This window comes from Ranitomeya imitator, chromosome 3 (genome assembly GCF_032444005.1).
Source record: "Ranitomeya imitator isolate aRanImi1 chromosome 3, aRanImi1.pri, whole genome shotgun sequence".
In the NCBI taxonomy this organism is placed as follows: domain Eukaryota; kingdom Metazoa; phylum Chordata; class Amphibia; order Anura; family Dendrobatidae; genus Ranitomeya; species Ranitomeya imitator.
In genome coordinates this window covers 43,049,950-43,075,696 of record NC_091284.1, presented here as the reverse complement: position 1 = coordinate 43,075,696, position 25,747 = coordinate 43,049,950, and the positions used below count along the sequence as shown (strand labels likewise).

Genomic DNA, 25,747 nt, shown 5'->3' with positions numbered 1-25,747 from the left:
CACAAAGGGGGTCATTCTTGTGATTCGCCACGGTATGTGCTGCTGATTTGTGTCCTGGCACTCTGTGTTCTAGGTCGTTCCTTGTACTCGAGGTGAAAAGGTTGTTTATAAATTGACACTGTCATTTTAGGTTCATTGATGCCATGTGACTCAGGGTGAGCATGCAATGGTGGTCTCACACCTGCCCTCCTAAGACCCTGTCTGGACACTTTAACATATGGAAGTAGTGGTATGGTTGTATACTCGCTTATCTCCAAGAAAATTGATACCTTTTTTTTGCAGAGAACCAATGTGCCAGTCATGAGACATGGAGTGTAGAAGCTGTATGCAAATGAGACCAGAAGTGCTATCTGAGTAATGTCACGCCCTCAGTGCACTTCCAGACTCATTTGCATACGGCTTCTTCACTCGATTTCTTACGACTGGCACATTGGTTCTCTACAAAAAGGTATTGTTTTTCTTGGGAGAAAAGCGAGTATACAGCTGTACCACTACTTCCATATATTAAACGCTCTGACTGGGTCCCTTTTTTGTAAGGGGCAAGAAGCTAAGTTACTAAACCACCTAATTGAGGTGTTTTATTTTCTCTACACCTGAGATTTTGCATTTCGTGCTCTTGTCCCAACCGTCCAGTCATCTTCTGGCGCATGCGGGGGACAGGACACCTCCGATCCATTTGCACAATGACTATGCCTCTAGCAGGCTGGCGCTGTTTTTTTTTGGATGGTGTAATAGCCATGTGATACGATAAATAAGGCTAATCTCGGGCTTTTGTTCCGTTTCTCAATTATCGGCAGATGTTCTTTTGTTCAGATAATACACTTATATTCGCCGCCGTTACTGCTTTATGCTAATCAAGACTTCTCAGTAGAACTTGTAGTATTTGAGGGGGAATAAAGAAACGTTTTGGCTGGATTTTACACTGTCCATCCTGAGCCTGCTGTTTCACCACCACAGGAAATTTAAAGGGTTAATGCCAAAACGGTTCCACCCCAATCCATAGGATAGGGCTTAATTTACTGATCACTGGAGGTCTGTCTGCTAGGACCCCTCCCCCCCCCTCCCCAGCAATCCTGAGAGCAAGGATCTTTACCAAGTCGCCTGCTCTTGAATGGAACAGACGTGCGCATGCTCAACCATTGGCAAAGCGCCGTGCTCTGCTTCCTCCAGCAGTCCCATAGACAATGGCTGTCTGAGCATGCGCACATCTGCCTCATTCAGATACCTTTAGGACATAACTTTCTGATCACTGGGGGTCCCAATAATCTATATTGGTGGGTGTCCAGCCCTATTAGAAGAACGTGGCCGCACATGTGTGCTAACGCTTTGTCTGCAGGGCCCCGGGAAATAATGCAGTTCTCCATTCTCTGTATCGGTGGGGGTCCCAGCAGCGAGACCCCCAGTGATCAGCAAGGTATCGCCTATCTACTATATAATTGTCTTAGGGTCACTTCCGTCTGTCTGTCCTTCTGTCACGGTTATTCATTCGCTGATTGGTCTCGCCAGCTGCCTGTCATGCCTGCCGGGACCAATCAGCGACGGGCACAGTCTGGAAGAAAATGGCCGCTCCTTACTGCCCACAGTCAGTGCCTGTCGTCTGCATACTCCCCTCCAGTCACCGCTAACACAGGGTTAATGCCCGCGGTAACGGACCGCGTTATGCTGCGGGTAACGTACTCCGTTACCACCGCTATTAACCCTGTGTGTCCCCAACTTTTTACTATTGACGCTGCCTATGCGGCATCAATAGTAAAAAATGTAATGTTAAAAATAAAAAAAAATAAACCTGCTATACTCACCCTCCGTAGTCCGCTGAGCCGCTCCCACCGGTCGCCATCTTCCGCTTCAGTTTCCGGTGGCAAAGATGGTATGGCAGAAGGACCTACCATGACGTCACGGTCATGTGACCGCGACGTCCTCACAGGCCCTGCGCGACAAGGACCTGCCATGACGTCAGTCGTGTGACCGCTACGTCATCACAGGTCCTGCGCCCATACCAACGCTGGGATCAGAAGTTGCCGTGGACTACAAGGGGCCTTTGGAAAGGTGAGTATATGTTTATTTTTTATTTTTTCACCTGTGACAAACCTGGCTGGGCAGTATACTACGTGGCTCTGGGCAGTATACTACGTGGCTCTGGGCAGTATACTACGTGGCTCTGGGCAGTATACTACGTGGCTCTGGGCAGTATACTACGTGGCTCTGGGCTGTATATAATGCGTGGGCTGGGCAGTATACTACGTGGCTCTGGGCAGTATACTACGTGGCTCTGGGCAGTATACTACGTGGCTCTGGGCAGTATACTACGTGGCTCTGGGCAGTATACTACGTGGCTCTGGGCAGTATACTACGTGGCTCTGGGCTGTATACTACGTGGCTCTGGGCTGTATATAATGCGTGGGCTGGGCAATATACTACGTGGCTCTGGGCAGTATACTACGTGGCTCTGGGCAGTATACTACGTGGCTCTGGGCAGTATACTACGTGGCTCTGGGCTGTATACTACGTGGCTCTGGGCTGTATATAATGCGTGGGCTGGGCAATATACTACGTGGCTCTGGGCAGTATACTACGTGGCTCTGGGCAGTATACTACGTGGCTCTGGGCAGTATACTACGTGGCTCTGGGCAATATACTACGTGGCTCTGGGCAATATACTACGTGGCTCTGGGCAGTATACTACGTGGCTCTGGGCAGTATACTACGTGGCTCTGGGCAGTATACTACGTGGCTCTGGGCAATATACTACGTGGCTCTGGGCAATATACTACGTGGCTCTGGGCAATATACTACGTGGCTCTGGGCAATATACTACGTGGCTCTGGGCAGTATACTACGTGGCTCTGGGCAGTATACTACGTGGCTCTGGGCAGTATACTACGTGGCTCTGGGCAATATACTACGTGGACGTGCATATTCTAGAATACCCGATGCGTTAGAATCGGGCCACAATCTAGTCTTCAATAATGTAGGTGATAACTTGTCTTGTTGGGGAAAATGCCCTACTAATATGTTGCCCATATAGTAAACCGATGTCTCTGGTCCCCTTTTTTTTTTTTTTTGTGAATGGGGGTGGGGGTTACTCGCTGAGGTTCCTTTAATTTGCAACCCCTCATAGGATAACAAAGCTGGATATCCCCTTTAAATCTGTGAAATGCCCTAATTCAATAATGGAACTATAATCCGAATCTCCATTCATTCGTTCTTCGAAGCAAGAATGAAAATAAATGTTTCCTGTCTTTATGACTGATAGACAAAAAATATATATATTTTATTTTTTACCATTTTGAACCAGTATGAGTGGCATATAATTATGTGGCCATCTTGTATTACTGTCTTTTATCGGAGTGAGGTCTAGACTCGGGTCTGGGGTCCTCACTACATTTTAGTTTACCTCTGGGGAGGGGGCTGAGCCATCATCACAATGTCATGGGCTTTTCCTGCTCTGGTCAGACGCATACATTAGCCATGACCCCAATCCCCCTCCGTATTACCATATATGGCTTGTGATTACGATAATACTTGATAGATTGTATTGTCCGCCGTTTCCTCATTCATTATGGATGACGATCTCCAATGCTCCTCGTTGCTGAGTAAATAGCAGGGAGGGTCTCGTAATTACCCTCTGTTATCTGCCATCTTCACGCAATAATCAAGAGTCCATTGAATGTTCTCTGTGAGAGCCGCGTTTACTCGCGGTTCCTCTTAATTTATTTTATTGCTAATTCCTGTCCCCGCTCCTTCCCCCACACTCCAAAACCTTTCACAAAGACTTTATTCTATTCAGCCATGTTTCCTTTTTAATTAAATTTGCTTTAATTTGACTTCGGGTGCCATATTCATATTTGGTGCTCGTCATTCGCCCCAAACGGTCGCAAATTTGGCTTTTACGAGAATTGGTCGGGGGAGGTGTTTATCTGCAATTACAAGTACAAAGAAAAATTAGTGTGTAAAAATCTTATAAAATAAGAATAATAATAACAGGAATAATAACAGGAATAATAACAGGAATAATTTTTTCTTTTTGTTTTCCGCCCTTTAAGAACATAAAAAAATAGTCACTTTTTTTTTTTTTTTTTAATTTGCTTTGCCTGGGAAAAGCATAAGTCACTTACATGGATTACTACATAAAGCATTTTATGCATCGATGGCAAATAAGGGGAAAAAATACCTTAAAAGAAAACATTAATAATCTGGGTAGTTGCGGTTTGCTTCTCACTTCATTGGCAGTAATACATCAATATGCCTTAATTTTGTTTTTTCTTTGGGGTGGGTGAAGACTGCGGACACTCCCCCCTTTGATTGTCCTGACACAGGAGCCATTTGGTGTAGGAACGACTCGCCGCACCCCCTGACCATCAGATGATCGTATCTGCTGCGGCATCTAAAGCGGTATAGCTCCGTACGTTGTGTAGTGGCCGTGTCTGGTACTGCAGCTCTCTCAAGCCCACCACTGCCTTCCCTTTATGGTTAGGTGTACCGATGGGCATCGGAAGGTGACCCCCAGGGTCATGCCACCGAAACGTTCCCATCTTGGTGAAGCCCAACCTCCTGCAGGTGTAGTGTAAGAGCAGGAATGGGGTAACAATGAGGGCTCCTGTTGGGGGATGGACGTCTCGATCATTTTTGCCGTTTGTGCGGCAGTGTCTGAAGTCAGCTCTTGGACCGTTGCTGCAACACTTGGCTAGATCAAGGGGATGAGTGGAAACCTTACTAGGTCTATCCTGACCTCTTCATTCGTTCTAGTGGGCTATCCTGATACCAGGGCTTGCCTTATGGCATTGCTGTGACTAATGGGAGTGTGGGGCACGCTGGGACTACTTGGGGTTAAACCTGATACATTCGGTGAATAAATGCTGATTTTTGGCAAATTGGAAGAATTATCCAACATTGTTACTATTTTTCGTTAACCCTTTACTCTCATCTGTGACCACGCGACTGTCACAATGTGACCGCTAGGACCCCAAAAGTGGCAAGAATTGGCGGAGGAGGGGGGTTCTGTATCTTGCCGTAGGGTTTGCTTGTAAGCAGGAGACCCCCTTTCTCCCTCCCCCCGGCAGAGGAGCTCCTTTGTTATCCGCTCTTACCATTATCCACATGTCTATACAGCCCCCGTCCTGTTCTGCGGAGCGACACGCGCCGGGTTATTAGTTTTCCTCTTGCGGATTTTTGACTCTTTGATGCCTTTACATAAAGGTGAAAAATGTAATTTATTTAATCCCTTTTTTATTCCCTGCAGACTCCGGCACAGTGGGGGAGATGTGGAATTCATATCAATAAGTGGTGGTGTCACCTGCGTCCTGTGAATGGCGCCCCGCCGGATGAATAAACAGCGCCGCTATTATACTTCTCCCTGACGGTCTAACACACACTCAGATTCTTATCTCCCGTGATCCGGCTTCTTTCTTGTAGGGATATATATTTATTTTTTCCCCTCCTCTGTTGGTGGTTTTTGTTCTTCTTAGTGCTCTGTTTATGGTGTAAATACTCCACCGCTACCTTCCTTGTTGGCGCGGCGCGATGCCTTCTGTGTACAAAATTTTTGTCTTGCGATGGGTTTTCCGGTTTCAGACTATTCCTGTTCTCAGATTGCAACTTTCTTGTTTTTTAAAGAATAAATAATTTTTTGCGGTTAATTCATCCTCCCCAGGTCCAGCGCCGAGTCCTGGTGTTTACTACTGTCTGCGGCACTGACGTCATGTTGAAAGCGCTGCAGCTAATCGGTGAGCAGCTATCGGCAGACATGACACTATTGGCCGCGATCACCTCCCGATGGGGCAGTGAGTGGGGTCGTAGAAACCCTTGTTTGGCCGGCTCGGTCAGGACACCCCTTATTCCTAAACGTTAGCCCTGAGGATTCTGCGTTTTCAATGGAAAGCGGGTTGACCCAAGCGACCAAAAAGATGGATTCTTCGTTACCTAGACATGTCGGGAGGCCTCCAGATTTGTTGTCCCCATTGGGGCTCAGAATCTAAATTCCCCATCAGTATGTCTTTGGAGAGTGGGAGGAAACCGGCGTGCTAACCACTGAGCCACCCTGTTGTCCACGCTGTGTACACGAACTCCCTCTAGTGGTCGCTGCAAGCAGCTCAGATTTTCTGATGGAACTGTAAGGTGAAAAGAAGATTGGGAACTCGGACTGATCGGCACGGACGATTGGTAACGATGGACATGATGTTTAGTGTCTCCAGGAATGTATGAGAAGGCCTCTGTACATCTTATTTCCAGAGAAGTCTGATCTGATGGCTTTTGACATTTGGTGGCAGATTGCTATGATTGGTGGTAAGATCAGAGGAATTCCTCCTCCGTGTGACTCTACTGGAGACGCCGGCGTGTATGACACATCAGACATGTCGGGCTGCACACCTCGGGAGATCCGCCGCCCTGTAATAACGACATCCAGACTCCACGCCGCGCCTGTCTGATGTTCCCCACTCCAGGAGGGACTGCCGAGGGCGAGATCTGCGCAGCCTGCACCTCACCTTTCTTATGGGAGACCATACGCTGGTGTGATTGTTCAGACTGACACATTGTAACGGACACCTCAGCTGTGTTCCTCACCATAAAGCAGGCTGCCATTAGAGACTGGCATCCGGGACAATCCTTGTGCGTAATCCCGACATACCGCTGCCGTGCGGAGATGGACCGATTCTTGCCGGACCCCTCCGGCCCCTTCTTCAGGCTGCGCAGTCAGACGCTCGTACAGTAATGTGATCAATATCTGCGTCCCATCTGCTGCTTTGTTCTCCTACATCTGACAATCTCTGCGCTCTCCATCATCGCAGTAATCAGCATTATTATCCAATATCGCCTGCAATCACGCCATGATTGTTCGGCTGTGAAAAAAAAGGGCCCCAGCTGTTAATTGCTTCTGCAGAGACCCCAAATCTAAAAGCTTTACATAGAAAGAATAGAACATGTAACAAAAAAGTATTTTCTCTTGCTAAAAAATACTAAAAATAAATAAATGAAATGGTGCTCTAGTTATGTAATAAAACTTTCCAAATCTCTCAATATTTAGTGTTAAATAACACTTGCCTCCACTAGGGGGCGCCGGCTGTTCATACATTGAACCAGGTATGCACTTAGCCCCCTCTAGTGGTGACAGAATGTTATTTACATACAGACACTCATCTTTATTTACTGTAAAGATGCATGGGGGGGAAATGAAATCACAAAACATTGACTAAAGTGAGTCTCTGCCTTTTTACACTGTAAGTCACATCCTGTTTTGGATTAAGAACCAGTAGGACTGCATTGCTTGGTGGGCAAGTCTAGAAAATCCCCCCCTCGGGTATTCAATGATACAGGAATGCTTAATTAAGGCCTCTTTCACACTTCGTCTTTCAGTTCCTGTCACAATCCGTCTTTTTTTTTTAATTTTTTTTTTTTTATATGCAGGATCCAGCAAAAAACGTTTTTTTTTTTCTGCACGTCGGAAAATCGGTCAGCGACGCATCCTGCGCTGCCAGTCACTGGCTACAATGGAAGCCTATGGACACAGGATGCGTCGCTGCCTGTGAAAAGCAGGAATGCAGCATCAATAGTGTAAAAAAAAAAAATCGCAATGTTCTCACTTACCGACATTCCCATGCAGCGTCACCGAAGGAACGTTAGCTGCCGGGAGCATCGCTGCGTGGGAACGCCGATAGGTGAGAATACTGGGATTTTTTTTTTTTCTACTTGTGTTGTGTACACACAACAGGTGCACAGGCTCGATGGGTCCATCAGAAAGACGGGCCCGGTGCACACGTTTTCCACAATCTGCACAGGATCCGTCATTTCAACGTCTTGACGGATCCTGTGCAGATTTGGAAGACGGAAGTGTGAACGAACCTCTGCTTGTGAGTTTAGCCCCAGAGGTTTTCAGGAACAATGTATTCTGCATGGTGTAGTTCTTTGCTGTGTTTTGGCAGACAAAAACGTTATGCGGATGGAGGACGGTATACATTGAGACGCTCTAAACATATGCTGTAGTGCCGAGACGCAGTGTTCACTTAACCTGGGAGTAGGGGTATGTACACACGTCAGGATTTCTTGCAGAAATTTTCCTGACAAAAACCGGACATCTCTGCCAGAAATCCGCATGCGTTTTTAACCACGATTTTCAACACGTTTTTGGTGCGCTTTTCTCAATTGCATAGAATTGCGGGAAAAACGCAGAAAATCCGCAAAAATAATGAACATGCTCGTTTTTACCGCAATGCATTTTTTTTTTTTGCGGGAAAAAAAATGCATCCATGTGTACAAAACATGCAGAATGCATTCTAAATGATAGAATGCATAATGTATGCGTTTTTAATTAGTTTTTAGCACGAAAAAAAAGCAAAAAAACCTGAACGTGTGCACACAACCTAGGACTCTCATCTTAGATTGAGCTCACTGATAGTTTCTCTGTTAACTCATTCTACAGCCATCAAGAGGCAGGTCAACACAGAATTTAGAAGACCAACTATGTTTTTCATTTAAAAAAAAAAAAAAAAAAAAAATTGCAAAAATAACTTTTGTTCCAATTACATGCATCTAAAGAGTAACTAAACTTTTTTTTTTTTTTTATTCTGCCCACATGGAAAGTAATGAAACTTTGCAAATCACTTTTTAGGGCAATTCTTTAAAAAAAAATGCATGTAAGATGATTCCAAGTCCTCAAATTTTTTTTTTTTCCCCCCCCCGTCTTTTTTTAATTACATAGATATCAGGATGTACTCACTTGGAGTACAGATGATGGCAGTGATGAGTCGGCGCCTGTCTCTTCCTTCTGCGTTGTGCTTTTCTCCAGACACAGGTGCTGACCCATCACTGCCATCATCTGTACTCCAAAGGGCTGCATTTTGGTATCTATGCAGCTGAAATGGTAGAAGGGGGGAAAAAAAACTCACCCCTATGTGCGCCTTCATTCTGTAGAATAATGTTCTGTGCGCGCTCGTGATGTTAGGGTATGTGCACACGATACAGAAAACGCTGTGGGTCCGCAGCAGTTTCCCATGAGTTTACAGTTCAATGTACCCCTATGGGAAACAAAAAAACGCTGTGGGGAAAAAACGCGCGGAAACGCAGCGGTTTACATTCTGCAGCATGTCACTTCTTTCTGCAGATTCCACAGCGGTTTTACAGCTGCCCCTATGGAAAAACCGCTGGTGTAAAACCGCGGTAAATCTGCAGTGGACCAGAATACGTGTGCACATAGCCTTACTGCTGAGGTGCTACCCATGCAGTGCCTGAAGGAGAGGTGTAGGGGTCACTAAACCCAAACCCATCAGGGAACCATGCAGTGCACTTTTATTTACATACTCTACAAGACTAAAGTTTTGGTGATATTTTATTTAACAAAAAAAAACAAAACAAAAAAAAAAAATATATTGATCCAGTTAAAAACTACATCAGATGTTGCCTATTGACCGTATTGTTCTGGAAAGATGAGCAGACTGTCATAAAGGACCCGTGCTGATGTCTGATGTAATTACCAATGCTCGAGAGATGAGCAAATCCAGACTTTGCCCCGGGTTATAATATCCCAACCTCTGTAGAATGTAAGCCCGCAAGGGCAGGGTCCTCGCCCCTCTGTACCAGTCTGGAATTGTTAGTTTGTTTACTGTATGTGATATTTGTAACTTGTATGTAACCCCTTCTCATGTACAGCACCATGGAATCAATGGTGCTATATAAATAAATAAATAAATAAATAAATAAATAATAACCTTTTTTTGTTTTTTTTTTTTTTGTTTAATTATTCGGGGATTTGCGCTGCCACGGCCGGTCTCGCACCCCCAACACTGTTATGGAGTATGTACATGAAATAATCATATGCTCTCAAGGTGAACGGAGTTGTGCTCTGACTAGTTATTCTGCTGTATTAGGCCTCTTTCACACTTCAGTTGTTTGGCGTCAGTCACTTCCGACATAGTGACGGATCCGTCACAATTGTTGAGAAAACGGTTCTAACGGATCCGTTTTTTTGACATGTCCGTTACTTGGGGGTTGTCTGGGAAAAGTATCTACTTTTTTGAGCATGCAAAATTGAAAAAGCGGATTGGGGCGACGGATCCGCCGAAATGACGGTCACGACGGATCCGTCGCCCATAGGCAGCCATTCTATGGAATGGCGAACGCGACGGATCCGTCGCGATCCGCCATTTCGGCGTTGACAAAACGTTATGTCCGTCCATGTCTAGGTGACGTCCGCCAAATTTTGACGGATCCGTCGCATGGCGGATGGAACGGACGACCATTCGTCACAATCCGTCGCTAATGCAAGTCTATGGGAAAATAACGGCGGTTTTAGACTGACGCCAAACAACTGAAGTGTGAAAGAGGCCTTAAGTGTGCCGAGGGTTTTTTTTTTTTTTTGCATTAATAAATGGCTATTTTTACCCATTCCAGTATCTCTCCTTTTCATATAAGGTTTTAATTTTGGGAAAATGTGATTGTTACTGCTGCCAGGCTGGGTACCCGGCTGAAGCGGAGCCGCCACTGACGCTCAATACAGTCTTATGGTTTTCCAGTACTGGAAATGTCAGTAACGGCTGTCACCATTGTAATCGCTGCTCGGACTTGTGTCTATCTGTAGCATTTTACTTGGACTGTCCAAACCAAGCACAGGCACTCTGCCTTCCCGTGACATGGTTACAGTTCTGTGCGCCTTCTGCCAACTTTTCCTCTTATTTCTGACTCCTCTTCTCTCGTTCTCTGGTTCTCTCGTTCTCTCCTAATGTGCGGAAGATGCTCAGAACTGTTCAGCCAATGCAAGAGTGCACGGAGTGCCTGTGCTTGGTTTGAACAGTCATTTTTGTGCCACGTCCCTTTCATCATTTGTGCGGCAAGAACACGATCATAAATGGAATAGGACCAGCAGATGTTTTTGGGAGGTGGGGGCAAAATTGAGATTTGTCACACAAAGGGCATTAACAAGTATGATCGGTGCCTATAGTCAACTAGGCTTAGAAAACTCCCTTACAAAGTGCTTACCCGTTTTGAGCGCTGGGGGGATTTTTCTGCCCCTTCTCATGGCGCTACCTTGGCGGCGGCTCTCGTGGGGGCACCACTTCTGCTTCTGCTGAGTCGCCACCTCTGCGGCGGCTTCTGGTCTGAGGGGCGACACTTCTGCGTCGGCTGCGGTTTTTTGCTCCCATTGGGGTACCACTTCTGTGGCTGCTGATTCTGCTGAGTTACTACTTCGGCTTTCATAGGGCCCTGCTCCCATAGGGTGGCGGTTGCTGCTTCTGCTCCATAGGGTCGCCACTTCTGCGGCTTCTGCTCTCGGAGGGGTGCCACCTCTGCTGCGGTGGCTGTTGCTTCTGATCTTGAAGGGGTGACACCCCCCACCCCACCATTTTGACACTGCAGAAAGTGATGGTCATAGCAATTATCTCCCAGGATGGTACCAAATAAGTGACGGTGCTGACTATAACCATTCAGATCTGAGATCCCATACAAAGTCCCTCCGCGCTGTCTAGTTCCCGATAGTGGCGGTTTTTATATGTAGCTGTAAAGCGCGGAAGCTGTTTTGCTGGTTAATGTGTATCGGTCTCCAGAATAATCTCCTGCCGATGGTCTGCAGCTGCTCGCTGTATCATGAAAACCCCAACGCTCATCACAACCCTCTTCTATGGTTGACGTGACCCCAAAGTTTGCTGTACTCAATAACTAACTTAAAGGGCGGCTTACCCTGGTCTTCTGCAGCTTTTCTATACGTTTTCAGTAACACAAATCAGTGTGTGAAATCGTCAATTATTTTTATCAATTTAAGCACAGTCCAAATGGGGAAAGGGAGAGAAACTCCTGCTCTGCTGGTGGCTTCTACATTGTTTACTACTTCCATCTTTTCTGAGGTTCCCATTCACACTGTGCCGTACTATCCTATATTTATAAACCTCGTTCCGTGCCTTTCGCTCCACCACTGTGCAGGATAATGCTGCCGGTAATATTGCGTTTTGCGGAAGCCCAGTGATGGGCGCCGATCGTTCTGCGCTGCTGAGGTTTTTCCTATTGACCTAGGGAAACTCTGTGTTTGCATACTTCTGCGGAGGCCGTTGGCAGATGGTCGCCACAAGCGAGGTCTGATGTGCAGGATCCTAATGGCTTCCGCTGTGTGTTTGGGATACACCTGCATTAGTGTTTGCTAATTAAATGCCGGCTGTTAAAAGGAGTAGTGACGAGCAATGTCCGCCACTGTCCGGAGGAGGTCTTCTGCTACCGGAGAGGTAGTAATGGCGCCCCGTCTATTCTAGCATGAAATCGAACGCTTGGGATACAAAAAATGAGCATTTATACAGAGCTCACAAAGTTGCAGCTCTAGGTGGATTCACCGTTTATCACCACAATTATGGGTTATCAAGTTTCTATGTTTTAGCTGCCCTTGTACCCAGCAGCCAACATACCAGTCTAATCAATTCATGAGCTCTTCTGATTCTTATGCTCTGTAATTTGCAATCCATTTCTTTGGATGATTCATATTAAGTATTCTGCGAGCACTATAGGAGCAGGAACTTCCATCCCCACACTTTCAACATGCATTGCACCTGGTACTGCCCAATGGCTTGACTGTGCTGAACTGACAGTCTGCCTGTCTGATGTGCCGGTATAAAAGACTGGCAAGCAGGAGTGGAGAAGCCAGCCCCCCCCCCCCCACTTCCTGTAAAGAGGCCACTGACTGGACCTGGGCGGCTCCCAGCAGGCAGTGGGCGGCTCCCAGCAGGCAGTGGGCGGCTCCCAGCAGGCAGTGGGCGGCTCCCAGCAGGCAGTGGGCGGCTCCCAGCAGGCAGTGGGCGGCTCCCAGCAGGCAGTGGGCGGCTCCCAGCAGGCAGTGGGCGGCTCCCAGCAGGCAGTGGGCGGCTCCCAGCAGGCAGTGGGCGGCTCCCAGCAGGCAGTGGGCGGCTCCCAGCAGGCAGTGGGCGGCTCCCAGCAGGCAGTTGCTTGACTACTACAATTCTTTACTTCCCCAAAGCACAGGTGATTACCGGGGGGTTTAGAAGCCGGACCCTCCACAATCAATGAATTCTAATGCATGAGATTTCAACTCTACGTCTAATCCTGAAGAACTAATGGTTTATAGACCTTAAAATTCTAACCATCAGAAAACTGTTCGGATCGTGTACAACAATCTTTAGGATTCTGGTCGGCTTTATCCTCAATATTACTGGTGGATCATTTTGTTTCTCTGCAGTAAAACGCTGCATCCGATGACCTTGCTCCTCATGTACAATGTTGTTGTGTGTTTATTTATATTTAAAAAAAAAAAAAAATTAATCTGAGTTGCTGAATCACACATTAGTCGTAACCTTGAGATGCACCTTGGCTGCGGCTGATACTTCGCTGCCGCCGCGCTGAGTAATTCTTGGCCGAAATAAGGGTCGTAAGGTTGGCGGCTTCGTAATTGAAACAGATGGTCTTATAGATCACCCTTAAGGGCTCGCCAGTCTCTTCCTCAGATAAATTAGCGCCATTGGCTGGGAACAAGTGGAGTAATTTAGCTTCACTTTATTCTGCCTCGTTTTATGGATGATTAAAATGTATCTGTGTGTGGTTTTACTTCGCTGCCAGAACACAATCTGATGAGACGCTTGCTCATATTTCATTCTTTGTTCCAGGCGCTTGTTCCCAGGATGTTATGGCAAAAAAAATTAAAAATAAATAAATAAAAAAATCGCAGTATAGCGAATACCGCGCAATCCATCCAGAGATCAATTCTACATAATAAACTTTTACAAGAAATGTCTGAGTACTACGCGACCTCATTACTTTCCGCACCTGTGATTATAACTAGTGCACATCTCTCGTACTGTGGTCAATATTAGGGTGGTTCTGCACCTCCATGGGGGAAACCTCTGTGGTTTAGGTGTTTCCCCCTTACCCCTCTCCTGCAACCCCCCAATGGGAGTCATGAGCCAAAAAAGGCTCCACGTGGCCGAGGAAAAAACAAAATACAGCCTACTACATGACTGAGGGGATCCTTCCTGTAAGTTACCATATTGGAATTATGGCCTCTGGCCTTCAGCTGGGACCTGTGGACCATGACTGGTACCGAGACGGCTACTGAATTCCCTATTACTCCTGTGGGGTAACCTCATGGCTCTTTGGAAATTGATGTGACCCATGCAGCCTTTGTACTGAGGCCCACCAGTAACGCTGACACTCTGGGCCCGCTGTTCAGCTACATGCAAACATCACTTGACCCTCGTTCAGAAATTTACCTCTTTTACATCATAAACTGGGGTAAATTTAAAGGTGTATTCCAATCTCCAAGATCCTATCCCAATATATGCAGTAGGTGTAATATTAGTAAATGCCTGAAATTAGAAATGTAGTATAGTTCTTCTGATTCGCTATGTCTTTCCTCATGTGCAGCATTGCAGGACCATAGGTATCCATGGTTACGACCACTGATATAGTGACGGTTAGCTAGTTTCTAGTAGTCATAACCTTGGATACCAAAGGTCCTGCAATGCCTGCACATGAGGAGAGACCTCGTGAATCAGAAAAACTATACTACATTTCAAATTAGAGGTATTTGCTGATAATATACTGCTTAAAAAAATAAAGGGAACACTAAAATACCACAACGTAGATATCTCTGAATGAAATATTCCAATTGCAAATTTTTATTCATTGCACAGTGGAATGTGATCAGAACAATAAAACATAAAAATTATCAATGAAAATGAATATCCCATGGAGGTTTGGAATGATGCTCAAAATCAAAGTGAAAAGTCAAATTACAGGCTGATCCAACTTCAGTGGAAATGCCTCATGACAAGGAAAAGATGCTCAGCATTGTGCGTGGCCTCCCTGTGCCTGTATGACCCCCCCCCTTCCCTACTGTACAACGCCTGGGCATGCTACTGATGAGGTGGCAGAAGGTCTCCTGAGGGATCTCCTCCCAGACCTGGACTAAAGCATCCGCCAACTCCTGGACAGTCTGTGGTGTGATGTTGGTGGATGGTGCAGATATGATGTGCTCGGATTCAGGTCTAGGGAACGGGCGGGCCAGTCCATAGCTTCAATGCCTTCATCTTGCAGGAACTGCTGACACACTCCAGCCACATGAGGTCTGGCATTGTCCTGCATTAGGAGGAACCCAGGGCCAACCGCACCAGCATATGGTCTCACAAGGGGTCTGAGGATCTCATCTCGGTACCTAATGGCAGTCAGGTTACCACTGGTGAGCACATGTAGGGCTGTGTGGCCCTCCAAAGAAATGCCACCCCACACCATTACTGACCCACTGCCAAACCGGTCATGCTGAAGGATGTTGCAGGCAGCAGATCGCTCTCCACGGCGTCTCCAGACTGTCACGTCTGTCACATGTGCTCAGTGTGAACCTGCTTTCATCTGTGAAGAGCACAGGGTGCCAGTGGCGAATCTGCCAATCCTGGTGTTCTGTGGCAAATGCCAAGCGTCCTGCACGGTGTTGGGCTGTGAGCACAACCACCATCTGTGGACGTTGGGCACTCAGACCATCCTCATGGAGTCTGTTTCCAACCGTTTGTGCCGACACATGCACATTTGTGGCTTCTGTAGGTCATTTTGCAGGGCTCTGGCAGTGCTCCTCCTTGCACAAAGGTGGAGGTAGCGGTCCTGCGGCTGGGTTGTTGTCCTCCTATGGCCCCCTCCACGTCTCCTGGTGTACTGGCCAGCTTGAAGATGGCTGCACCCTTTCTGACTACAACTTCCAGAAAGAATCCACCTTATGCTCAGTCTGAGGGCTGGCTTCTAAATCTGACTCTTCATTCCATGTTGCTATATGTTGCACACATTGTATGCCCAAAGGTTTCAGGTTGTGGATAAGGAGGACGTCCAGCATCCCCTCCCCCCACCCCCCCCCAAAGAGTTCAGCTGTTGTTGGGGTGGGGAGAGCAGTGTATAGCCTTTCAATTAAGGTATCACTATATGGTGGCCTTACGTCTATTGGGTGGGGTATGGAAGGCTTCCAAAAAGCAAACCGCTCTTGCAGGTCATATCAGTTTTCAAGATTAGTGGGGATGACTGGTCTGGGGAACGCTACTTCCCCACGGCTCGTCACCCACTAATTACCATTGTCACAGCAGTTCTCCAGATAGTTTTTTTGGCTTCTGCTGAATACGTGGTGGTGGTTTGGGGGCCCTGTGGAAGCTCCCCGGGTGCAGTCATTGCAGTTTATTACTGTGACTGCTATGAACTCGTTGCTGAACGCCAGAATCAGCAGCAGAATCCTGCAGTTTTGTCTGCCAGTTTTTGGGGAACTGCGAGAGTAATATGACGACTGAACAGTATGTGAAGACCCTTTGGCGATATTTCCCCTTTAACAGGCTGTGAGAAGCGGTAATAAACAAGCTGAGCAAATAAATAGCATTCAGTGGGAGTACTAATTACCATAACGATGATACTTCAGAGCACTGTAATTACACTGGAGCCCACACACTACTTCTTACCATTGTGCGGTAAGAAATCCTGAAAGCAGAGTGCGGATGTATTTATGTGCACTGTGAGGATGGAAGAATTAGCCACTTGACCGCAGGATAGTGTCCTCTGCCTCTCACAATTGTCCTCTGGCTCATTAATGTCTGCTGCTTGTCTCTTATTAGCAGAAGGTCATGCAGGATCGAGATCTCAGTGGTGGGGGATGGCATGCTGTACTTATAGGGGGCTGTTTGAAGAAATTATGCATTGTGAAGTGATTGACTAAAAAACTATAAAGGGAAGCTTTTACCAGGATTTTATAATCTGAGAGCAGCATAATGTAGAGGCGGAGACCCTGATTCCAGCAATGTGTCACTTATTAGGCTGCTTGCTGTAGTTTTGAAAGAATTCCTGCTTTCTCTGCTGCAGGTCTATCAGTTCTCCGTATGCTGAGCTCTGTATAACCCCGGCCACACCACTGATGGGCAGCTTTCTGCCTATGCACAGTGTACACATGTAGCTGCCAATCTGTAGTGGAAGTAGGGTTATACAATAGGGCAGAACCTCTAGTGGTGATCTGCTGATTAAAACAGCGACTTATTTTTTATATTTTTTCAAATATTTAAATGCTTCATAAAGGGGATGTGGCTCACACTGTAATTCAGTGCCTTGTTGGTACTGTAAAATGTGGATTTAATTTGCATAAGACAAATGCAGCAAAAAAGCAATGAGTGAACATGGCCTACGATAGATATAGATATATTCTACCGTGTATATAAAAAAATTAAATAAAGTGGAGCAGCGGAATTAAAATTGAGAACTATTCTTGGGCAATGAATAAGAACGGGCTTCATATGTTGACTGCAAGGACAATCTCATGTAGAGACGACATCCGGATTTGTTGACTCCTGAGTGTTGTAGTAGTTGAGGTGGGCTCGGGCCGTCCCCTTCCTTCCTGATCATTGATTTAGGACCGTTGAGGACCTCGGAGTACAGTAGTAATATTTCTTGGAAGATGAGCGTGCAGCATGATTGTTGAACCCCAGCACAGACTAATATCACTAGTCCCCCCCAATAGAATTCAGATAAATGCAAGTCAGAAAAGGTTTCCAGAGGCTTGTTATAGATTAGATATTAGAAAAAAAACTGACAGTGAGGCTGATCAATGAGTGGAACAGGCTGTCACGAGAGGTGGTGAGTTCTCCTTCAATGGAAGTCTTCACACAGAGGCTGGACAGACATCTATCTGAGAAGGTTTAGTGACTCCTGCATTGAGCAGGGGGTTGGACATGACTCTGGAGGTCTCTTCCAACTCTACCATTCTATCTTAATGATCAACCATATCAAAATGTTTATCCCATCAATCAGCTGAATGAAGGGACCGCCACCACCACATTGTTTTCCCGATGCCGCTCTACGCTACAGTACCAAGAACGGCCACTGCCGTCTATTGTCTCGTATGCTGTTTATTTTCCACAGGTTTGGCACTTTGTTACTTCGAATTACTGCCTTGTGCGCACCCCCCGTTATTCATCTTGGAAATGTCTGAATGGACACGAGTCTTACCATTCCCTTCACCGTCAACAGGGCATGACCCACACGCTTGGACACTTGGGGCTCGATCACACGTTGGTGCGAGTCCTAGCTGTGTCTCTCGCTGCGGTTTTTCATGTTTGTGTATTTTTGCTGACTGAGTGGCTTGCACAAAGTCATGGCGATAGATTAGTTTGATCTGAGTCTTTGCTAAAACTTGCCTCAAAGTCTGTGTGAAAAAATTGGATACTTGTTGTTTTTGGTTTTTGTCACTGTGATTTAAAAAGAAAAAAAAAGTTGCCCGGACCGACGCTCTGCCCAAGCTCAGACTGTCTTTTGCGTAAGAGAATGATCTTTGACCTGATAAGCTGAGGCTGCACTAAACTACTTTTTTGGCTAACGTGACCATATTGGAGATTGTGGAACGATGTCTTGAATATTTTGGCTGCATTCACGCTCTACAGCCAAAACCCAGGCTAATATGTAGCGGGGATCATTTTTCAGATGCGTTGTAGCCAAAGGCTGTAAGATGTTAATGAGCTTCCGATTCTTACAACCTCACAGCCACTCGGGCTGATCTTCGTGCCACCAATGTTTGATCTGCTGACTGGTGGCAGGTTACCTCACAGCCACTCGGGCTGATCTTCGTGCCACCAATGTTTGATCCGTTGACTGGTGGCAGGTTACCTCACAGCCACTCGGACTGATCTTCGTGCCACCAATGTTTGATCCGTTGACTGGTGGCAGGTTACCTAACAGCCACTCGGGCTGATCTTCGTGCCACCAATGTTTGATCCGCTGACTGGTGGCAGGTTACCTCACAGCCACTCGGGCTGATCTTCGTGCCACCAATGTTTGATCTGCTGACTGGTGGCAGGTTACCTCACAGCCACTCGGGCTGATCTTCGTGCCACCAATGTTTGATCCGCTGACTGGTGGCAGGTTACCTCACAGCCACTCGGGCTGATCTTCGTGCCACCAATGTTTGATCTGCTGACTGGTGGCAGGTTACCTCACAGCCACTCGGGCTGATCTTCGTGCCACCAATGTTTGATCCGCTGACTGGTGGCAGGTTACCTCACAGCCACTCGGGCTGACCTTCGTGCCACCAATGTTTGATCCACTGACTGGTGGCAGGTTACCTCACAGCCACTCGGGCTGATCTTCGTGCCACCAATGTTTGATCTGCTGACTGGTGGCAGGTTACCTCACAGCCACTCGGGCTGACCTTCGTGCCACCAATGTTTGATCCGCTGACTGGTGGCAGGTTACCTCACAGCCACTCGGGCTGATCTTCGTGCCACCAATGTTTGATCTGCTGACTGGTGGCAGGTTACCTCACAGCCACTCGGGCTGACCTTCGTGCCACCAATGTTTCATCCGCTGACTGGTGACATGATTAAAATGAAGGATCTAGCCATAATGTTAGTGGTCACTGGGTGGGAAATGTGAGGTGGCAAGTGTTATGGGTTTTCACATGGAAGCAGGAAAAATGAGCAAGTGAGAATCTGAGAGATTTTTGACAAGGGCCACATTGCGATGGCCAGACTGGGTGAGATCCCCTTCAAATCTGCACATGTTTTGGGGTGTTCCCCATATGCAATGATTAGTACCTACCACAAGTGGTCTAAGGAAGAGTAAGTACTGAACCTGTGCCTGTCATGAGTACCCCGGGCTCATGGAGGACATGTCTCCACGCTCTAGGATGGACCCTACAGTGTTAGCCAAGTGGTTTTAATGTTCTGACTCCTCAGTGTATTCTACAGGAGAAGGATCTGAAAATTTAAAACAACCACCTGGGGCTCTCAATTTTTGGGATGAGCCCAATTTCCAGTATAGTAATTTATAAGCTAATGTGAAGAGCCACGGGCTTCTCTGCATAACGAGACGCTGTGCCTCTCTCGGAATTGAACCTGAAGGTCTGTTGACCCCAGACATAATTCCGTTTCCCCCCCCAGGGACGGCACATGTTGATGTTGACTAGAGCATAAGTCCTGGGCAATCTGCATGCTAATTGTCGGTAACTCTATATATTTTTTTTCCCTTGAAATGTCTCATTTTTCTTTTCTTCTCTGGAAAATGAGTGGTTGCTATAAATAGGACGAGGGTGGCATTAAATGTAGAAATAATCACTGTTACTTGGAAGAAAAAGACGCACGATTCCTCCCTGTCTGTCACATGTTACTGGTTATCTGGAGGAGAGCTGCAAAATAAGACTGTATATTGGGAAGGGAGGCCTGTGATGTTACAGAAAGCCCATGATGAGAAGTGCTGGGGTTACTGACGGGCTTGTCTAGTGGTTGCTGTAAAAAGATGGACCCCATCCTCAGGAGCACAGCAGATTGTGTCAACCCTATAAATGGACTCGCTTTCTTTGAAGGCAGCAAAGATTTCAGCTGCAGCAAGCTCCTTCCCAGTCGAGTATGCAGCCTAAGACCTGATCCAGACATGCACGCTTCTTGGCCTGCAGATGCCTGGACATACATTGGGTCTCCTGACCTGTACGAGCGTCTCCTGACCTGTACGAGCTGCCGCATTCACTTAGAGAGCCTATCAGTGGAAGGTTAGGATCCACATATCTACAGAAATCCAATATCCATAACCTGTGGTATCATATTTAAAGGGCATCTATTCCTATTGTGTTTTTAGTGTGGTCCTCCATGTGTGCAAGAGACTTCCACAGTCTGCTCGGGGCAGGAAAGGATCGGTAGCCTGGCTGCTCGGGGCAGGAAAGGATCGGTAGCCTGGCTGCTCGGGGCAGGAAAGGATCGGTAGCCTGGCTGCTCGGGGCAGGAATGGATCGGTAGCCTGGCTGCTTTGGGCAGGAATGGATCGGTAGCCTGGCTGCTCGGGGCAGGAATGGATCGGTAGCCTGGCTGCTCGGGGCAGGAAAGGATCGGTAGCTTGGCTGCTTTGGGCAGGGAAGGATCGGTAGCCTGGCTGCTTTGGGCAGGGAAGGATCGGTAGCCTGGCTGCTTTGGGCAGGGAAGGATCTGTAGCCTGGCTGCTTTGGGCACCCTTGTCTTTTTATTAAAGGGTTAAGTGTATGTAATAAGATTGACCCTAAGCGTTAGTTTTTTTTTTTTCCAGACTGAATAACCCAGAGTTTGATAACCCGTCTTCTGCAGTCCTCCCATTCTTCTCTGCGCCTGCTCTAGTTTGGCTACTTCCATCCTCCTTTTACACCGTACTCAAAACATGTACCAAATATCTAGCGGTAATTGTGGCCACACTAGTGACTTGTATGGAGGCAAAACTATGTTCTTGTCCTGAGTATCTATGCCTCTCTAATGCATCCCATTATATTGTTTGGCTTGGCAACAGCTGCCTGGCACGGGGCACTAGAAGTGAGTTTTCCATCCACCACTACCCATATCTGTCGATGGCAGTCCTTCGATTTCGTACAAAATTGTATATGTGGTTTCCTTGGACCAAATGTGTGTTCTTACATTTATGTAAAACTTATTTAAAAATTAATTTGTAAATTGCCCCCTATAATAGCACAGCGAAGGATTGTTAACTATTAACTGGAGATGAAGAGTTTCTACAAAGTGTGTTGCTCAGTGATTGCTGGGGAGTATCGGCGGTGAAACCAGTATGGTCCCAGTATGCCGCGGGCGGTCTCATCATGGTTTTTGTACCGCTAATGGCTTATTATTATTATTATATTATTATTTATTCCATGGTGCTGTACATGAGAAGGGGTTACATCAAAATGCAAATATCACTTACAGTAAACAAAACTAACAATGACAGACTGGTACAGAGGGGCGAGGACCCTGCCCCCGCGGGCTTACATTCTACAGGATTATGGGGAAGGAGACAGTAGATTGAGGGTTGCAGTAGCTCCGATGGTGTTGAGGTGGCCGTGTGGTCTTTACAGGCTGTAAGCTTCTTTGAAGAGATGGGTTTTCAGGTTTCTTTTGAAGGATCCAAAAGTGGTGGATAACCGGATGTGTTGGGGCAGAGAATTCCAGAGGATGGGTGATATTCGGGAGAAGTCTTGGAGGCGATTGAGTGAGGAGCGAATAAGCGTAGAGGAGAGGAGAAGGTCTTGGGAGGACCGGAGATTACTTGAGGGAAGATATTGAGAGATTAGTGTGGAAATATACGGAGGAGAAAGATTATAGATGGCTTTGTAGGTCAGTGTTAGTAATTTAAACTGGATACACTGGGAAATTGGGAGCCAGTGAAGGGATTTGCAAAGAGGTGAAGCAGGAGTGTAGCGAGGAGAGAGATTAATTAGTCGGGCAGCAGAGTTAAGGATGGACTGGAGGGGTGCGAGAGTGTTAGCAGGTAGGCCACAGAGGAGGATGTTGCGGTAGTCGAGGCGGGAGATGATTAGGGCATGCACGAGCATTTGGTAGAGTGTGGGTTGAGGAAAGGACAGATTCTGGAAATATTTTTGAGCTGGAGGTGGTGAGAGCTTGGATGTGCGATTTTGAAGGACTGGGCAGAGTCGAGGGTTACTCCGAGGCAGTGGATTTTGGGGACAGTCGAAAGTGTGATTTCATTTATTTTGATAGATAGATCAGGTAGGGAAGATATGCGAGATGGAGGAAAGATAATGAGTTAAGATTTGTCCACATTGAGCTTGAGGAAGCGAGAGGAGAAGGATATGGCCGATAGACACTCTGGGATTCTGGAGAGCAGAGATGTAGATGTCGGCGTCATCGGCATATAGATGGTACTGGAAGCCAAAGGACTTTGAGTTGTCCCAGGCCAAGTGTATAGAGTGAGAAGAGTAAGGGTCCTAGGACAGAACCTTGGGGGATCTCCAACAGAGAGGGGGCGAGATGAAGAGGTAGTATGGGAGTAGGAAACGCTAAATGTGCGGTTGGCAAGGTATGAGGAGATCCAGGATAGGGCAAGGTCTTTGACCCGAAAGGAAGAGAGGATCTGTAGTAGGAGGCAGTGGTCAACTGTGTCGAAGGCAGAGGACAGGTCTAGAAGGAAGAGTATAGAGAATTGTCTGTTAGCTTTGGCTGTAAGTAAGTCGTTAGTAATTTTGGTCAGGGCAGTTTCAGTGGAATGGTGGGGACGGAAACCAGATTGTAGGTTGTCGAAGAGGGAATTAGATGCAAGGTGAGAGGAAAGTTCAACTTGGACGTGCTGGGGGGGGGGGGGCAGTGGTGGGCGGAGGAGGGAGTTAAAAGTGTTAAACAACTGTTTGGGGTTGTGGGATAAGGAAGATAAGAGGGTTGTGAAGTAGGCCTGTTTAGCAGAAGTGAGAGCTGATTTGAATGCCAGTGTTGCTTGTCTGAGTGCAGTGAAATAATCTTGTGAATGCATTTTCTTCCAACGCCGTTCTGCAATTCTGGATACTTGCCGAAGCTTTTTAGTGGTGTTATTGTGCCAGGGTTGTCTATTGGTTTGTCGCACTCTGCTGTGCATGACGGGGGCGACCATGTCAATAGCTGATGCAAGAGTGGCATTGTAGAAAGCCGTGGCAGTGGCACATGATTGTCGCCGAGATGGACATGTGGCCAATTTAATGGCACTTTTTTTTTTTTTTCTTTATCACCTCTGGCTTTAAAACAGAACATGTTGGGCATCTTTTTTTTTTTTTTCCCCTTTTGCTGCTGTATGAAAATATTTAACAGATGGTGATGAGGCGGGGGGTCAGTCTCATGCAAATTGTTTGTCTGCTCTAACAAGGAGCCTCGCCCTGAGCTGTGCTAGTCCATCACCATCTGCTGCCTGGTTATCTCCTGCCCGGTACTGGAGATCGGTCTGGAGGTGTACTCTGGAGTTCAGGACACTGCGAGTGGTCCAGCTGTTACTATGACAGTTGGAGATCAAACTGGTCTTCTTAAAGATGGCCGCCGCCGCAGTGCGCACGCCCGCCTTGACCTCTGCACCACTTGTCTTTATCTGTGGCTATCATAACTCCTTTCTGCCATGTGACAGAGTAGTACATCCGATGGCAGTACCCCTGCTCTGATGTGGGCTTCGGTGGTTAGCCCGCAGCAAAGCCGGGATGTATCAGCTGTCCTGTATAGCTGACATGTGCCCGCAATAGCAGCGGGTGGAATTGCGCTCCGCCCGGTCCTATTAACTAGTTAAATGCCACTGTCAAACTCTGACAGCAGCATTTAATAAGTGCCTCCTGCCGGAAATGCGCACACAGGTGACCCTGTCACGTGACTGGGGGTCATCGGTGCGTCGGCATAAGAGGTCTACTGGGGACCTCTATGGTTGTTGGTGCCAGATTGCTGTGAGCGCCACCCTGTGGACGGCACTCACTGCAATGCTGTAATTCTACTACATAGGGGCGATCTGACCATCGCCTGTACGTAGCAGAGCTGATCACGTTATGGCCGCTTCTAGTCTCCCATGGAGACTATTGAAGTATGGCAAAAGTAAAAAAAATTAAAATATGGGAAGAAAAACAAACAAAAACTAAAGTTTAAATTACCCCCTTTCGCCCCATTCAAAATAAAACAATAAAAAAAAAATCAAACATACACATATTTGGTATCGCCGCATTCAGAATCTCCTGAACTATCAATAAAAAAAGTAAACTAATTGCTAAACGGCGTATTGAGAAAAAAAATAAACGCCAGAATTACATTTCTTTTTTTTTTTTGGTCACTGCAACATTGCATTAAAATGTAATAACGGTCGATCAAAAGAACGGTTCTGCACCAAAATGGTATCATTAAAAATGACAGCTCGGCACGCAAAAATAAGCAGTCACCCGACCCAAGATCACGAAAAATAGAGACGCTACGGGTATTGGAAAATTGCGCAATTTTTTTTTTTTTTACTTTAGCAAAGTTTGAATTTTTTTTTCACCGCTTGGATAAAATAAGAACCTAGACATGTTTGGTGTCTATGAACTTGTAATGACCTGGAGAATCACAATGCCAGGTCAGTTTTAGCATTTAGTGAACCTAGCAAAAAAGCCAAACAAAGAACAAGTGTGGAATTGCAATTTCACCGCACTTGGATTTTTTTTCTTTTTTGTTGTTGTTTCCTGTTTTCTAGTACAAGACATGGTAAAACTAATGGTGTCACTCAAAAGTACAACTTGTCCTGCAAAAAATAAGCCCTCACGTGGCCATATTGATGGGAGAAAAATAAAAATAAAAAGTTATGGCTCTGGGAAGGAGGGGAGCGAAAAGCGAAAACGCAAAACTGAAAAAAAGCTTCAGGGGTTAAACCCCCGGGATACAGCATAAGACGCTCCCCCTTCTTGAAGAAGCATCTATGTGAAACGCGTCAAGGGGCCGGCAGGGAGACACTTGGTCAATGCCAGCTACAATGGGTAGCAGCAGGGACGGTGGGTGCTTAGGAGTTTGGTGGGTTCTATATTTGGTACCTCTGATATACCTCCGGCCCTCTCTGCACCTCTTATTGTCTTTACTTTTAGACTATTGTTTTCCTGAGTTACGATCTGACTTGCCCCTGGTTATTCCATTGTCCCTGGTTTCTCCTCTGCTGTATCGGCCTGTCTCCGCATTTATTCCCCCTCTTTCGGTGCCAATATATATGGCTTGTATTGTGTGTAATTTTTGCTTTAATGTTTTGGATTTTATTATCCTTTTGGTGGTGTAGGTGCTCCATTTTTCTTTCGGTGCTATATAGCGATACTTTTTGTATAGAGATTTGCTTTTGACATCTTATCTGTGCCGCTCCTTGTTTTGTGGCCGCTCTCCTTCCTTCCTTGCAGCTTGAGGCACTCAACACGGCGGAGACTTTGCGGTGTCTGGTAATGACTGGAGCTGTATGTGGAGGGGGCTGGCCGACTGACTTATTTCAATAACTAAGCCAGGCTCTTGAGTTTCCCAGCGCGTAGATGCCAGACCTAGAACTGCCTTAATATTGGGAAATCGGG

At 46.6% G+C, this 25,747-nt stretch overlaps 1 protein-coding gene across 2 annotated transcripts in view; it reads left to right on the top strand.

The window, feature by feature from the left end:
* The window catches only part of TIAM1 (TIAM Rac1 associated GEF 1), a 261,361-nt gene that overhangs the window by 5,730 nt on the left and 229,884 nt on the right, over window positions 1-25,747 (top strand). The gene's annotated exons all lie outside the window — the stretch shown is intronic.